This window comes from Cimex lectularius, unplaced genomic scaffold, assembly GCF_000648675.2.
Source record: "Cimex lectularius strain Harlan isolate CLEC.00 unplaced genomic scaffold, Clec_2.1 scaffold30, whole genome shotgun sequence".
NCBI lineage: Eukaryota > Metazoa > Arthropoda > Insecta > Hemiptera > Cimicidae > Cimex > Cimex lectularius.
The window spans coordinates 1,583,400-1,589,583 of NW_019392730.1; the positions used below are offsets into that span (position 1 = coordinate 1,583,400).

The 6,184-nt window shown below is 29.8% G+C and overlaps 1 protein-coding gene across 1 annotated transcript in view; it reads right to left on the reverse strand.

The window, feature by feature from the left end:
- Positions 1-5,594, reverse strand: part of LOC106662542 (rho guanine nucleotide exchange factor 10-like) — a 204,313-nt gene extending 198,719 nt beyond the window's left edge. The window contains exon 1 of the mRNA XM_014386715.2: positions 5,348-5,594. The gene's annotated coding sequence lies outside the window, so the exon portion shown is untranslated. The remainder of the gene's footprint in view (positions 1-5,347) is intronic.
- Between the last annotated feature and the right edge of the window lie 590 nt (positions 5,595-6,184).

Here is a 6,184-nt window from a genome sequence, read left to right on the forward strand (position 1 = left end):
TTTCGTGGTCCCCTTGACCAATTAATATATTACAATTAATTAAGGTTTTTAGTTGAGATAAAAAAGTCAATGGCATGAGCGGGATTCGAACCCACGATCTTCGGCTTGATACGCCGCTGCTCTACCACTTGAGCTATCGTGTCCTCGATCCACTCGGACACCAACTTCCCATCTCAAAGGGGGGAGGCTAAAGTTGACAAATGTGAACATGGACGCCACAAAATCTTATTTTTTTGTATATCCTGAAACTCATTATTTATGCGCTCGGTTTATATTCTCTAAACCCGCCCGGCACTAATGCAAACAAAGTGTGAAAGTTTAATCGAAATCGGTTCAGTACTTTTCGATTTAATCATTATCACACATACGAACATATATATATTTAGTTGAACTATTGTTATATATTCACTAATTTCGTGGTCCCCTTGACCAATTAATATATTACAATTAATTAAGGTTTTTAGTTGAGATGAAAAAAAGTCAATGGCACGAGCGGGATTCGAACCCACGATCTTCGGCTTGATACGCCGCTGCTCTACCACTTGACCACCAACTTCCCATCTCAACCGCACCCCTTGAATTTTCCCTCCTTTTTGCCATTTTTCAAAACCTTAATTAATTGTAATATATTAATTGGTCAAGCGGACCACGAAATTAGTGAATATAATTTTGACATTTCATATAAATCGGCGTTATAGAGGAAGCCACCCATTGGCAGCCGTTGTGGATTAATCATTCATTAGGTCTCTTATCCATATTCATTCCAGTCGTCGAAGGTGTAATTCTGTATTTGTATGTTAGTGCAATTTTGCACTTTACCATGAAAACGTTTGTAATGGGTTATGACAAACAGTTAACATGTGCAGATCTCTGTGAGGCTTTGAAAAACATTTGACCTAAAATTATTATTTTCGGAATACAACAGATGATAATAATTTCCAAGGCTTCTCGGTTATAAAAGATAATCACAGTATAAATAAACATATAGAATAATACTTTTATCATTTAATTGACCCGAATTTTTAGTATTTCTTAGAATCTTTTTAAAAGAAAAACAAATTTTCCAGTCCGATGTTATATTTTACACTGGGCAATAAAAGACGAAGATCTTTAATTAATTAAAAATTACGCTTTTTATAGAATTTACTTTTTTACGTTTCGGGATTATTTGTCCGGAACGAGCGGCCGTAAAATAAAACGTTTCTTTCATTTAGTGAAAACCTGCCTTTTTCGTTTTACGACCCTCGCATCAACCGCCGGTCTCCTATTGAATATTTTCACTGAGGGAAAACTAGCGACCAAAAGAGGGCTATTTTCAAATGAGAAAATACAAACTAGAGGTGGAAAGTTCATATTTGTAAATATTTAAACAGCAATTCTATTAAAAGTTCGTTCTAAAAAAAAACATTAAAATCAAACAGAAGCACCTTGTATTTTGTTCCCTTTGATCACATCATTGTGATGTTTCGTGTTTTGAAGAAATACAAATTGTTGACCCACCTCCCCTGCGCTTTTGAACTTTGCTCCATTGCTTAATTAATTACAACAAGCCGAGTTTTTCTTTTTAGAAAACGAAGATGATTAAAATATTGTAAAATCCTTTTTCATCCTTCTCTCTATTGTTTGTTGTTTCCAAGAAAAAGGTACAAATGTGAAAAATATCTGATCCAATTAATCCAAATCTAGGAACAGGTTTGGTTTGAACTTAATTATCTAAACAGAGTATTGTTATTGTTATATTAAAATTCCTTTAGGAATAATACAGTTTATTATTTAGCTTTCATACATTTTCCAGGTTTAATTATTTTCTTTTTTAATTGAATTACTTATTTTTCCCCTATAGTTGAAGCAGACAAATAACAAAGTAATAACCATCATAAACAAATTCAATGTAACTTTTATTAAAATATTTAGGTTTATTAAAATTAATTAACTAGATTTGATCATTTATTATTTGTTTCCTGACTCGATTTAACACTTCTGAACCATTTTGAACAATTTTATGGCATATATTTAATTATTAATCATATTTTTAACATATAATTCCTTAAAAGCATAACATATTGCTTGATTATTATTAATTAATGTATTGTATATTTTTTCTCGTTTTTCATATATTGTTGTATATCAGATTTCTTCAAGGATACTTTCATATTCAAGATAACAAAAAAATGGAGCGGATTAAGATTATTCAATTATGCGCCAAAAAAAACTAAAACTAAAGGAAAACGAGAATTAATATCAGATAAATTAATTTTGCGCTCTTATTTTAAATTATATTCTTATAAATCTTCTTAAATTATATATTATATTATATTATAAAAACAATTTTAATGCCTGCGTGCTTTTGAATTTATCTGTTTCTTGTATTTGATATACAATAGAGAAAATTCACAAGTAATTTTATTATTCTCAATTAATCAAACGATATATTACTAGATTAATTCGGTGATTCTTTGTTAACAAAAAAATTGTAATATTTGCAAGAAAATTTTCATAGATTTATTTTTACTAGAAATGACTTTAAATTTTTTTTCGTGTGAGGCTGAGGTAAAAATAGCAAATCTAGATTGTTAAAACGTCAAAAACCTATTTAATTTTTATATTAAACTAATATAATCACTCGATTTTCCCATTTGGAAGAAAGAATTCATTAAAACTTTCGTTAGGTGAATTTAAAAATTGGTGGTTAGGCCAGAGAAAAATTAAATTAATAATATTGAACGTACCTACATCGAAAAGAAAATGTACACATTCTACATTGAAACAGGTAAAAATATCCAATAAAAATGGTTGTATGTTCTGAAAAAAAGTTTAGCCAATACGATTTCAATATAAAATTTAATATGTCCCAACAGACGATTAATTGATTTCACTTAGAAAGCTTTCTGGGATTTGGGGAACTTTAAATAATAATAAATTCATTTTCCAACTTTAAAAATTAGTAAATAGGTTAGAAAATAGAAGGATATCATAAATAACATTAATAAATACCTAAAAAGAATTAAATACCTCGTTTCTTTCAATTAATAAAATGATTTTTACAACTGAAGATAGCGTAAGATGGAAACTGATAATATAAAGGCACCATTTTCATCAAAACACATTGAAAACGTTACAAAATTTACATTTAACTAATTTATATTGAACACCGCAAAATATAAAACTTCTCTTATTTAAAGTATAAATTTATGTTAAAGCAACTTAAACAAGTATTTGGGATAGAGGTGATTATTGGTAGATAAAACGCACTTTTAATAAAAAGGGAATGGGTTAGACACAATGTTAAGGCAAGAACACTTTATACTTTGTATGATTTTCATCTAAAAAATTCAAAATTTTTCAATAAAAAAGTACCATTACGTTTTCAAATATAGGTGCGCTAAGAGGAAAAAAAGAAAAGACATCAATATTAAAGTGTAACTAATAAATTTTCCATTTAGCCGATACAAAATTTCCAAAAACACTAAATAAATCATTAAAAAAATAAACAAATTAATTTATCATTGACATTTTCCAGGATGAAAAAATCGTTTTTCTAATATATAAAATGCAGGTTGGATAGATAATGTAACGGGGCGAAAAGTAGATTTTGTTGCGATTTACATTTTATTGAAAAAAAAAATGTAGAACGGATTAGTTCTGATTTTTCCTAACAGAAAACTTATTCTTATAATAATTTATACAAAATATCATTTTTGTACGTTTGTCTCTTTGTACTTACTTGATCATAAGTACTTTGGAAATTTTTCAAACTATTAGTCTGGTTAGAAAATACCAGTACCATATATTTTTGCTCGTTGATAATTATTTAAATATGGAAAATATTCCACAATCGAATACAAGAGAATGATGGTTTATAAACTATAAACAAGCCGATGAAGAACATGAAAGCGCTAATAAATAAAAAATTGAACTTAACTTGAAAATATTAGACTTTAACTCCGTTTTTTACTTTTCTACTAAAAATACAAAAATGAAAAGTCATAAAAATTTGACCAAATTCTTATCAACTCGTCTGGATTGTTTTATACTGAATTATTAAATTTTTTTTTAATAAATTTAAATTAGTCCGATTTTGAGTACTACCGTGAACAAATGGTTGTCATGCGGTCAGTAGAAGGGTGTCATCTGACACCTTTGCTTCTGTATAATGCAATTTATGTCATTTTGCCTCGTAAAATATTTCAAATTTTCTTGCACCTGAGGACAAGCAATAAACAAATCTTAAACCCGTCAAATATAAAGGTAATATTTCAAAAAAAATTAGTCCTATTTTGTAAAATATTTGGTCAACAGTACAGGATATTGGCTTATCTTGGCTATCCGAAAAGAAAAAATTATCAATATATTTTTGTTAGTTCATACAAACTATATATTAATTTCACTTTATTATGAGATTTATTAATGATTATTATGTTTCATACTTTTTGTATGAAGACGTTTTTTTGTTTCTTTTGGTCTTTTTGCGTCTTAAAAATTGTAACTCTTGCAACTGAAGATACTAAAAAATCTAAAAACCCTAAAACCCAATAATAATTTTCGTGATAAATTAATTATTAATATTAATTGATCATACATGAAAATCATTGGATAATAATTACTTTCGGTTATGCGTTACTAGAAGTATGTCAGCTGAACTTTTGGCTTATTCGAGATCAAATCTATGTACTTTTGTCCTGTAAAATTTTGTGAATTTCTTGTGAATGAGTGCAAGCAATTAAAATCCTAAAACCCGATGGATAAAAGTGAAAAAAGTTTATTAAATATCCTTTGATATTCCGAAGTCAGATTAGGCAGATTTGGTCTTATCTTCTGTTATTCTCCTATTCTATGAAATATAAACTTTCAATTTTGCTAAAAAATGAAATATTTTAATAATTGTAATATTTATTATTTTTACTGTTAGAAGGATATCAACGATCAACGTTCTTTTACAATCCTTTTCGTTATTTTGTCTCATAAAAATTCCAAACATTCTAGCAACTGAAGAAAAGAACAAAACTCCTAAAAACCCTAAAACCCGAAAGACGTGAATGTAATATTATAAAATAGATAAAAGTTTAAATATTAAGCTCTACATCTGTTGATAAAAAATCACTTATTTAGCTTTTTGAGCTAATTATTATATATCGAGTTGAATATAATATTTAAGAAAAAATATAATATTTTGACATTCAAAAATCATGTTAGTCATATTTTGTAATGCATCGGCCAAAAGTAGTTGATTTTTCCTAATCTTCGTATTTTTCTCGTATTATAAAATACTATTTCAAGATTTTAAAAAAATCTAATGAATTAAATATATTCATTTCTCATGCTGTTTGTATTAGGTTGCCAACAATACCTTTTTCTTTTGTGAAATCCTCTTTTTGTCTCGATCCAAAAATCGGACGGTTTTTATGTTCCCAGGATGAGATGCAGTGTAAAAATACAAATTTCACATTTTCAAACGGGTCACAGCACAAAGGTAAATCACTTGTCACGATCCGTGAGCGGCGTCCGAATGACGACGATCGAGTCGGCGAAGATCGAAGAACGAAGAACGAAGTCGATTGAGCGAAAGCACGGGCGAGACTGAGCGGCCGGCTGGATCCTGCACGAACGTGATCCCCCACCAGGAAAGCGGCGCCCCTTCACCGTAATTTTCTATCCGCCGTCTCGCTCCTACCAGGGGAAAAACAACAAATTCCATCCTTTTTTACAATTCGTTTTTTTTCTTTTAAGATGTATTCGGTCTAATTTATGAACGCCACTTTTGGGCCCCCTTTGTTCACGGTGTACAGTTACCAGCTCGTACGTGGTCGCCCCACGGCGAAGAATTTCCTCATGTCTTGGATAATGTTGTCCAGGATGTTCAAACTGTTCAAAAAAACATTCTTCCTCTTATCAAAACACGTGCAAGGTAAGAAAGCGGACTTAGATGGACAATTAGAGGTTCCGGTTCGAACCAATCCGGACGGGAAGATTAGATTATACCCAGAGTGCTTGAAAATCAGAATTACAAAGTCATTCGTAAACAAAAGCCCTGGCTTACAAGTGCACTTCATACATTTCTAAATGTCATGGCACAATATTATTTTTTAATAGCTTCTCAATTATGAGATTCTGTATTTTTGTACTGTAAAAGGAATGCTACATAATAAAATGTTGAAATTTTAAGGGCCGACAAACAGCTGAGGAC